At 42.7% G+C, this 11618-nt stretch overlaps 1 pseudogene; it reads left to right on the forward strand.

The window, feature by feature from the left end:
* The first annotated feature begins 1559 nt into the window (after positions 1-1559).
* On the forward strand, positions 1560-4659 carry LOC114616739 (annotated as a pseudogene).
* The last annotated feature ends 6959 nt before the right edge of the window (positions 4660-11618 follow it).

An 11618-nucleotide genomic window follows, 5' to 3' on the forward strand; every position in this document is an offset into this window, starting at 1 on the left:
CAATGAAAAGTAGCAAGTACTATCCAGTGCCGTCTATAAACTGTGGCCCTGGCTTCTTGCCCTCGGCTCTGCTCTGAGCTGTTGATTGGCTTGGGCATGCTGTCAGCCACCTCTCACCTGGGAGAAGTGATATCTTATCAAAGCCCAGACAGTTCCCCTTCACAACAGACAGATAACGGGGCCTTTCAATTTATCATACAGAAGTCTAAAAGAACCATGGGAACGATTGGTCAGCAGACAGCTTGACAGACAGCTTGACAGCCCTTAGAGCATCATGGGAAATGGTTGTCAGTTAATTTTCCAAGCAACCAGAGAGATAACCTTCAGAATGGGGAGGAAAACAAAAATCTGAATATTTGTATATGATCCAGCAGCAGGACAACAGTGTTCACTGATGATAATTGTGTGAGCTGGACAGTTGGAAACAGAGTTATCAAACCTGAGGGGTTCCCGGGAGGCAGGAGTACCTTCATCTCTAAAGTGGTCTTTTACCCCTTTATTCTAACATCATTAGAAATATACATACATAATATGGGGCTCATGACACAAGTTAAGTATGCAGCCAACCACTGAGACTGCCTTGGTTTTAGTCAGCTGTCCTTTGGAAAGTACTGCCTATGTGTCATTACCAAAGCATAGTTTGCTCATTACAGCTCTGAGCAAAAAGCCACTTCATACAGTGTCACACAAATCCCATTTTGTACTCTGGGTTGACTTGGCCCTGGAAGGTCACAACCACCTTCATGGGAGAAAGCAAGTCAAAGAAACCAGCTGAAGGGCCCTGAAGATAGCATCTGAGTCTAGACTTTCTCATGCAATCACGCAGTTACCAGCACTGAGTGCTAACTGCACCTGGAGGCATGAAGAAGGAGGAAGAAGAGGAGGAAGGAAGGAGGAGAAGGGGGAGGAGGAGAGGGAAGAGTTTAGTAGGAGGAAGGGAAGAAGAAAGCCCAAAACTGAACTTGCTCGTGGTTGAGAGCCAGAGGAGTCAGTTACGAGAGAGTTTGGTGAAGAGGTCAAAGCCGGATCAAAGCTTCCGGCTGCTGAGGTGAGGCCTGAACTCAGTGGTCGGCCAATCTCCTGTTTGTGCCCTCATGTGTGCTATATATGCCCTAACTGGAAGAGACAGCCTGAAGAAGAAAAAGTAAGCACTCTGTATTCACACATTGCCAAGTGCCACCTAAAGTCACAGTGTGGTTTCAGAAGCAGTACAGAGGCGAAAGGCGGCATCCCCACAATCAGAGGACCCTGACACCACCTCAGGCCCTTAGACAGATGAGTTACTTGTTTTCAAAGCAAACCCTCAAACTCCTTTCATTTACGACAGTATCTATCGTCCTGAAAATTCAAAAGAATAATACAAAGACCCCTGCTGTCAGTTAACAGTTGGCTGCATTTGTGGTTATCATGCCTGTTTCTCCACCACATGTATATAAAAATACTGTATTTTTAAGTCATGTTAATAGTGAGAAATGAGGTGAGATCTGTGTCTGGCTTGTGTTTGTACTCCTCCGTGAAGCCCAGTGATGCCTTTATGTATTAAATACGAGGGACAACGGATGACGCCGAGTGTAAACCTCATCTTTGACTTTTAATTTTTTGTATGTGTGTAAGCTGACACATATCATCCTTTTAAAACATGTCCTATGGCTTATAAAATGTTCATCTTGGGGCTGACAAGGTAGCTCAGCAGGTAAAGGCCCCTGCAGACAAGCCCGACGACAGGAATAGTTTCCATCCACATGATGGAAGGAAAGAACCAACTTCCATTGCCCTCTTTCTTACACACACACACACACACACATACACACTGGCACTAAAGCATGCCCCACAACACACACACAAATAATCAATCAATCAGTAAATAAATAAATGATTGTTTTAAAAATGAGTATGTAGCATGAGTGTGGTGGTGCAACCCTTTGATCCCAGCACTTAGGAGGCAGAGATCTCTGAGCTGGAGGCCAGCCTAGTCTGTAGAGTGAGTTCTAGGACAGCCAAGGTTACACTTGGTCTCAAAAAAAGAAAGCAAGTTTTTCTTTCTAAAATGTCTGCTCAGACAGTCTATGAATAAAGAAATTATAGTGGAAATGTTATATGGGGTTATAGAAATGCTTCAGGGGATGCAGGGTCTTTGTCTTGCTCCAGGACAAATGCATTAGCCCTTCACACTGGACAAGAAAAGCGAAGATTTTACTAGAAAACACTCCAGCACCGTCGCTACCACTGGCACCATTAGACCGAGCAACACTTTGAGAATAGCAGTCCACATTCGTGACTCACAGACCAAAACAACCTTCCAGATCCAGAAGGGCAGTGGCCAGACCATCCAGATGGGTTGTAAGAATGCCTAGTGTCCTCCCAGGGCCGGGACGCCAGTCAGTGACTTAACTATTAACAACCACATGTTCTAATGTAATTCTTCACAAGTAGACACAGTGTTTGAGGGGAAATGTGCATGTTCAGTGTGTAAAAGACAGACCAAAATGTCTGGGCACCGCCCAGGCAGATTTAATAGGTGGGCTTACAAAAAAAGAAGACACATTGTACTTATTTCAAACTGGGACAGCAAGATGGGAGGGAGATGCGTCATAATTGATCCATGGCCCAGATCCAAGTGGCCACAGCGTGGCTGGATTCAGAATTCCGAATCAGAGCTGTGGTTAACATGTCTTTTCCTTTCCCTGTCGAAATAAACTCATAAACATGGAGTCTTAACAGATCCCAGATGCGGTTCCTTGTTCACCTGATCCGAATTAAGTTTCATTGTTAAAGACTAATATAGTCATTCAAGCTGACTAAATTGGTAAATATAAAGCTGGCACCAAGTGCCTCATTATATATTTCACAGGAACAGCAAAATGTGCTGTCTGGAAACAGGATACATCCCAAGAACTCCAGTCAGAGTCACACTTTCACAGAAAGACGTTTGCAAGCTAACAGTCCAACAAAAATCATGAAGTGGGGGGAGCTCCTGAGGCCCCCACACTTCACTGATGAGGTTCAGATTTGCTGAGGGCTGAAGAAATTTTCTTCAGTGCTGTAGCCATTGGTAAGATGTCCATGTTTCTGTAAATAGCCCCTCATCCGTGCTCCTGGAAACAACACTAGTTAAACGAATTAAATCACCAGGAAAAAAAAAAAATGAAAAACAAGAAGTGGGGGCTGGTTGAGAAGTGGAGGATTTAGCAGAAGAGAGGTTGGTGGGGCGGGAATGTGGTCAAGATACATATATACATGTATGAAAAGTCACATGGAGCCCGTTATTATGAATAATTAATATATACTAATAAAAAGATTGTTTAATGCAACAAAAGAATGATTAAGCATCATAAAACCATGTCATCTGTGGGGCGTTGCGCCCCACAGCCTGATGTCAGCTTCCTCAAGGCAGAGGCAGGTGGTTCCCTGTGGGTTTAGGCCAGGCTGACCTACACAGTAAGTTTCAGGCTATCAGGGACTGCACAGTAAGATCCTGTCTCAAAGGAAAGAGAGGATGTAGCTTAGAAAATGCTCCTTAGGTGTCCTTGCTGTCCTTAGGTGTCCTTGCTGTATTTTTGGATATATAAAGTGAGCTGAGTGTTGAGCTGCTTTGTGAGAAACCTGAAGTCCTATCACTGACTGACAGTTGCTCTGTGAGCTGTGGACTGCCACATGTACCCAAAGCAGATGACACTGGTGATTCCCCTTCAGGGCAACCAGACAGCTCTGTGACCACATTAGAATGTTAGGTTTTGTTGTTGTTTTTTGTTTGTGTTTGTTGTTGTTGTTTTCTTTTTTCATTTTTTGTTTGTTTTGGTTTGGTTTTTTTTGTTTGTTTTTGTTTTTTGCTTTTTGTTTTTAATGCCAGTTCTCTCTTCCATGGAAGCATAAATATGGTGCTTCCAGTGTGAATGAGTCTGCATTCTTTTACCTGGATTTTCAGACATCTTAACCAAATTCCCTAGATCGTGGCATCTTTCAACCCCCAAACCCTTTCTCTTTCTCTTCTTTTATTGCTGTGTGTGTGTGTGTGTGTGTGTGTGTGTGTACACATATACGATGGGGATGAGCATGCCCCATGTGTGGGAGTCAGAGGACAACCTTTTGGAGTCTCTCCTTCCACCTGTGTGTGGATTGAGAGGGCTGAAGTCGGGCTGGCGGGCTGATGTGGTCGCATGATGAGAGCACTTGTCCAGTGAGCACTGAGCAATCGTACTGATTCTAAGAGCTTTTCTCTAAAGGACCCTACTTCACAAAAACGCAATGACGTTAGGTTATTTTTATTTATTAAAAAATATGATTAGGACTCTTTCGAGTGTTGGCTCCAAGATGATCAATAAAAGAACAACGGTCGTGCCAAAAAGGGCCATGGCCCTGTGCAGCCAATTCGCTGCACGAACTGCATCCGGTGCGTGCCCAAGGATAAGGCCATTAAGAAGTTCGTCACTTGGAACATTGTAGAAGCTGCTGCTGTCAGGGATATATCTGAAGCAAGCGTCTCCGACGCTTACGTGCTTCCCAAGTTCTACGCCACGCTGTATTACTGCGTGAGCTGTGCCATTCAGAGCAAGGTCGTCAGGAATCGATCTCGTGATGCCCGGAAGGGCTAAACACTCCCACCACACACAATTCAGACCTGCTGGCACTGCACCACAACCTCCACCAAAGCCCATGTAAAGAGGTGATTTCATAAGGGCGGAAGGAAAAATGCCTTGGAAAAACAAAATGGAAGTTCTACTTTAAAAAATAATTTTAAAAATTCTGATTAGGACAGTGAAAAGTGAGTTTAAGATTTCAAAATTCACCTGGGTGTGGTGGTGCACGCCTTTAATTCCAGCACTGGGGAGGCAGAGGCAGGGGGACTCTCTGTGAGTTTGAGGCCAGCCTAGTCTACAAAGTGAGTTCCACGACAGGCAGGGCTATAAAATGAAATTCTGCTGGGTGTGGTAAATCAAGCCTGGGATACTCAGGATGATCCTTGGCTACTTACAGAGATCAAGGCCATGGAATCCTACATTAGGCCTTTCCTCAATTTTGTTAATTCGAACTCTTCCATACTGTGTTCATATTTCTGTCACCTTGACACAAGCTATAGTCATCTGATAACAGGGAACTTTAGTTAAGAAAATGCCTATAGAATTGGCCTTAGGCAATCCTGTGGGACATTGTCTTGATTAATGTCTGACTCAGGAGTGCCAGCCCACACTGTGGGTGGTGCCACCCTCAGGCTGGCAGTCTTGGGTCTTACAAGAAAGCAGGCTGAGCAAGCCATGAAAAGCAGTGCCTGTTTCAGCTCCTGCCTCCAGGTTCCTACGTTGAGTTCCTGCCCTGACTTCCCTCGGTGGTGGACTGTTACCTGGAAGTATAAGGTGAAATAAACTTTCCTCCCATACTGTTTTTGGCTGGGGTGTTTATCCCAGCAATAGAAACCCTGAGACACGCATTCATAACTGATCTGTTCTTTCCCAGAATCCAGACATGGAGTATCATTTAATCTTTAAAGGTTCTCCGATTGTCTGAATACTAAAAAGTAACCATATCAGAGAATCTACCTCTGCTCAGTGCATTATGCTTTTGATTTTTTTTCTCTATTTTTACAGCTAAAAAGGTTTGAATTTTTTTTTCAATGAAATTTTACATGGAACAAAAGAAAGGAGTGTGATATGTCTTAAACATTTGCTATTAAATTATTTAAACTGCAAATTTAAATCTCTCTGACATGCCTTTCATGTGAAAACAAGTTTCTAGCTCTTTGTGACGGGCTCAGAATTATGAATTATGATCAACCAGAGGTGTGTAATAAAGTTTCTGAATTTGATATAGTGAATAATTTCAAGATTATAAAAAAATAATTTAGTCTATGAGCTAGAGAGATGGCTCAGTGGTTAAGAGCACTGGCTGCTCTTGCAGAGAGCCCAGGTTTAGTTCCCAGAGCCTACATGGTGATTCACAATCACCTGTAACTTCAGTTCCAGGGGATTTGGCACTCTCTTTTGACCTCCACAGGCATCAGGCACACATGTTGTACACAAACATACATGTGGGCACAACACACAAGTGCATGAAGTAAAATAAAATAGCCATTCCTGGCTCAGCACTCTAATAATGTGTTTTCAAAAACTACTCTTTAAAAGAATGAGAGAAAAGTAATAAAGTTGAGCTCACACTGATCCTTTCGATCTTGGTGGCTTTAGCACCCCTGCTAGGGCATTCTTCTGGTGTGTAACAATATGGAAAAGGGAAGCCCAAACTGGAAGGTACAATCATTGTCCACCCAAGTAGCCATTGCATCTGCACAGCAGCAAGTGAATAGCTCACCTCCCTGTGTCAGTATGCCGACCTTCCATCATTTTAGAATTTTACAGGCTTTGCGCCCCACAACTTGTTGGTTCAGTGAGAGACCCTGACTCAAAAAACAAAACAGATAATGACTGAGGAAAGCATCTGATGTCAACCTCTGGCCTCTACGTACACATTCATATACATGCCACAGGCATCCGTATACACACACACACACACACAGACACAGATACACACACGCACACGCACACGCACACGCACACGCACACGCACACGTACCCACGCACACACAGTCACAGGCCCATACACAGGCACAAAACAATCCTTTGTCTCGCCTCTCAGTTTAAAAGGTTTCATTTTCCTGTTACTCTTTTTTCTCCCCGTCTTCCTAGGATTGTTAAAGTTCACAGAGACTTGATTTCCCCAGCTGTAAAATGGAGCCGGTTGTAGCTGGCTGTTCGGTTTGCTGTGGATGTCAGCCACCCTGCTGGCATCCTGGGCTGTTTCTAGTGCACACAACATTCTCCCTTTGATTACTATCAGAACGTTGGCTGGTTGTTCAGGACATTTCTCCCAATTACACTGAAATATAAACCATTTTGCTGATTGACTGTAAAGAGCCTTTCCCTCTGGCTTTATTTGTTCAAAAGGACTCAAGGCAAGGAGAATCCCAAACAGCAGGCTGTGCATGGCCAGTGCTAGAAAGTTTGGAAGACCTGTCTTCCAAAGACAAGCAATAATAATTTTTGCCTAACTTTTTACAAAGAGCAACACAAAATCCCTTTTAAGATGTTTTCTACATTCCATAAAGCAACTGTGGAAAAAATTTGGGGCTAAGTTTTCCAAAACACTCACATAGGCATCTGAAAGCTTCCAAAGGTTGTTACAGTGAATTGCAGGAAGGATGCTCTCAAATGGCTTCAAAAAGCATCCATTCTGTGCAGGTGATTAGTGTCTTCAGGGGGATTACCCCACTTAATCCTCACAACCCTACTTGGGTAGTGTTGCCATTATTACCTTATTAGCATCTCATTCTGTGTGTGAGGAGCTTAGGCTAAGGATGGGTAAGCAGCCTAGCCAAGGTCGCATAGTCTGCTGGGGCTATAATTCCAAATGATCTCCACAGAGTCACTCGCTCACATGGAACACAAGTTTCAAAGGTAACGAGGATGGTACGAAATTTCAGTTGGACAAGAGGAATAAGTTCCCGAGGGCTGTTGTGTAACTTGGTGGCCATAGTAAATGGCAGTGGGCTCCGCCCTTGAGAGCTGCCGAGAACTCAGTGCAGATATTCTTTCCCACACAAAGCCATAGCATGTGAGTGACTACATCCATGTAGCCAGTTCACAGTGTAACATACAGCGAAGCAGAATGATGTGTGTCATGAATGTAATCTTGTCAGTTAAAAAAATTGTAATCCAAGTCTTAATGTTTAGAGTCTAGGTTGAGGTTAGTGGTTGTCATTTTTAGCTTCAGAAAACTTTTACATTCTTTAAAATTATTGATGATACCAAAGATCTCTGGCTTATCACTCTATTAATATTCATATTATTAGAAAGTAAGATTGAGAAACTTTAGTATACTTGGCTACTTAAAAATTACAATAAGTACCTAATTCAGTAACAAAATAACTATCCATGAGAGCTATAACCAATATGAATATTAGTAATAATAATGTTTCCTGAAACAAGAGGCATTTTTCCATATCTTTTTTTTTCACGTTTCAATTTTTATTTGACATTTTCAAATGTACAAAAGGAAGCGAAGATTCTCATACTTCAGAGCTTCTGCAAATCTCAGTTGCATGAGCATCTGGAAGGGGCTGTTGTCCTTCAGCAATGCTGCTGTTGTGACTGTCTCCAAGCTCAGCAGGAAATGCAAACATGACCGTGGGAAGAGGAATCTTTTCATGGGATCAGGGTATCCCCTGATTCTACACCCCAACCTGATAGGTGAGTTAATTTTATTAATTTATAGATTAATTAATATAGTTAATTTATAGATTAATTTTTAAGTGGCATTTGGAACCGTATCTATCAGTGAGCTATCAATGCATCCACATTAAACCACACTGGTTTCTTTGGAACTCTTACATGTTCATTGTTAGGCTTCGGTGTGCAACTTAGAACAGACAACATCAGACCAAACGGTTCGGGGGGGGGGGGGGGTTATTCAGGGCAAAGGGCAAAGGTGGGGGAAGAGAGATAGAGGAGACGGCAGAGAAAGAGGGCAAGGTCAGGGAGTTCTGTCTATTTTATATGGGCGGTGACATAGCCAGGTAAAGGTGAGGTAGCCAGGTGGATTCTGTTGTATGTATTGAGTGTATGGCAGTTGCCTTGGCAACGATGTAGAGTCATTGTGATGTCACTGAGTTTGGGCCTGTTACCAACACTCATGACTGAAGTGTCATGTGTTTGGCTTTTGGAAAATACTAATTTGCCCCAAATCTCCCTAACACTGATACATTTCATCATGCAATACTTAATAATCAAACCACTTTGATTCCAGCCACCAAGAATCTCATCCCAAAAGCTGCTTACTGCTCAAAGATCTATAACAGCCCCTTCCATGGACCACCATCTGACTCCAGCACACACAAATGCTTTGTGGGTACTTCCATTAGGTCCTAGAAAATGATGGAAGAGACTTGTGCTCGGAGATAAAAAGAAATCAGTGACTTTCATTGCTTAATCAGTGACATTAAATGAGTTTAACTTTTTATCTGCGGTCTATAAGTAAACAATTTGAGAACTGTTGGTGTCCTTTGCTTAGTAATGCCCCACCTTATGTCACCAGCCTATCCCAATGCAGTATAGAGCAACTGACATCTTGGTGTTGCCACACAAATAAGATGGACTTCAGACACCCACTAAAAAGGCATCAGGGATCTGCAGAGCACACTCTCAGACACAATTAGCTAAAATCATGCCCTCCTTCTGCCAATCAAATATCTCCTAAGCAATTCTAGAAGAGTCGCTAAAGCTAATAGGAAGGCTGAGTTGGGGGGTGGGGGGAGGGGGGGACATCACTTTGCTCCTGAATTCATGATTCTCCTCGTGCTACAAATGCTGAGCAACATTTGCATTCTTCACATGTAACAGAACTTGCGCGCTCTCCCTCAGTCGTCTGCCTGGATTAGCATGGTCCCTCATCTGTGCCTGCAAATTACTATACCGTCTAGAAAGGCCTTTTGCAATACCTTAAGAGGAATGGAGAGTAAACAATCAGGTTTTCTCAGTCTGTAATTCGTCACTGTGTACACACACACTGCTCAGCAGGTAAAGTCATTTAGGTCGATAGGGTGTCTTTTACTAATCAACCTCTACATTAATTTACTAATTTATCTGTGCCTCCCAAAGTGAGAACTCTATTCAGATGTGTTGTTTGTATTTCCTCATTTGAATAGATTATGAATATATTCTGATGCAATTAAATATACACAGACTGTGCACACTAGATCTTCTCCATAACTAATTCAAGAATGAAATAATATATGTGGCTTTGAAGCCAGCTGTCTAGCTAACTGACAGAAATGGGCTCTTCTTGAACCTGAGAAGAATTCCTTTAGTATGGGCCATTGTGTACTATTTAATTTTGAAGCTTTCTTCCTAAAGTAAAATTTAAAAGTTATCCTAACTAATCCTTTTTTGCGTAAAGGTTAAGGACTTAATCCTCTGGCTTTATAAATCCTCAGTGTCTAACAGACTGCGTCCTTGTTTTGCACTATTCAAATGAGCTCGTAAAGGTTCTCAGACAAGAAGGCGGGCAGCTTCTGCACAGACGCCTTGTGATCCGTGAACCTTTGTTTCTGAGTTTTTAATGTCACTGCTTTGTTTAATTCCCTCTTTTTTCCGTTTGCAATCTGCTAGTGAGACACAGTGGGGGACTTTTTACAAAATTTTATTACTTGATATCATAATGCTAAATAACTTCTCTTGGATTAAAAACTGGAGCTGAAATATTGGGGATAGAGATGTGGCTCAGAGACCAGGGTGCCTGGCTTGGCACTCAGGGGGCCAAGGTCCCATCCTTAACTTTGTGAAATAAAGTTGACTTTAAAATAAAAACAAATGGCTTATTGAAGTAATTTTCCTCCCAGAGGAGAGGGGATGGGTGTGTAGAACAAAAGGTTAAGACTTTGGGGCACCCCTGCTGCTTCCCCATGATGAGGGAGCAAGACCTTCCTGCACACTGATCTTCCAGGGAGGATGGTATTTTATCAGGCCCTTGGATCTTCCCCCTTCAGGGCTTTGAGAACTCCTCAGCAAGGATGGAAACTTGGATGTATTTTCCTTCTTCTGTGTATTTAGTCTTGAAGCCTTTGCCAACTTACTACCAGAGAGCTCCTCTGAAGAAAGCATTTCAAGTAAGGATAAATTGCTGGGAAGAGCCAAACAAGAGTTCACTAGGCAATGATTTTTGCAAATAACTTGATGGGTACTCTCTGACTTCTGAGAAGTCAACACCATGGCAACTCCTTAAAGGAGCTGTTCCAAAACATTAAAATGCTGACTACTCCTGAACAGTAGTTTTGGGGCTTTTTATTTGCTTGAGAGAATCTATAAAACTAGCTCTATGCCACACACTTAGAGGAAGTAAGCGAGTTCCGCAGATCCACCAGGTGCCTGAAGTCTAGGCACAGCCATGAAACTGGACATTCGTCAGAAACAAGAATTATTGTAATGGTTTCTGGGAATGAAGTGGTTGGGTAAAACATAACTTGGGGCCTAGGAGAGTAAAAGGCTGAAGAACGGAGGTCTCCAATAATGGTCTTCATGCCCTCATGGATTTAGCCACTCTAGCCTGGTCTTCCTTTCCCAGAATAATGATTTCTTCTGTGGATTACCTGTAACTATGGGCTCCGTTCGCTGCAATTGGTCTCATTTCAGGATGAGAGTAAGATGTCTGTGAGAACAGCAAGATGATGATGTAATCAGTCCTCCAGGAGCTAGTCAGCCACCTCCCGTGACCCTGTGTTCTGAAATAGGGGTCCTGCCCCAGCCTCACTTTTCTGTCAGAGCAACTGTGAAAATATGATAAAATAGAAGCTGTTACTAGAGCTCATGGGAAATTGGTGGCGTTCTATTTAAATGTTGCTCTTTTCTCCCAGTCTGCTATTTGTTGTTGATTTTTTTTTCATGATCTAATCTTGTGGCATTTTAATAGAATCTTGGGCCTTCAGGAAATCTTAATGTAATTTGTATTGTTGACCTGAGAATATGGGAGCATCATTAGCAGACAGTAAACAATGTCTGAGTGGAGTTTTATTATTTATCACAAAGGTTTCGCCACCACCTCCGGGCAGGTTAGTCAATTGTGCTAAAAGTGCTCTGTCT

The sequence above is a fragment of the Grammomys surdaster genome, unplaced genomic scaffold (assembly GCF_004785775.1).
Source record: "Grammomys surdaster isolate TR1022 unplaced genomic scaffold, NIH_TR_1.0 62, whole genome shotgun sequence".
Taxonomy (NCBI): Eukaryota; Metazoa; Chordata; class Mammalia; order Rodentia; family Muridae; genus Grammomys; species Grammomys surdaster.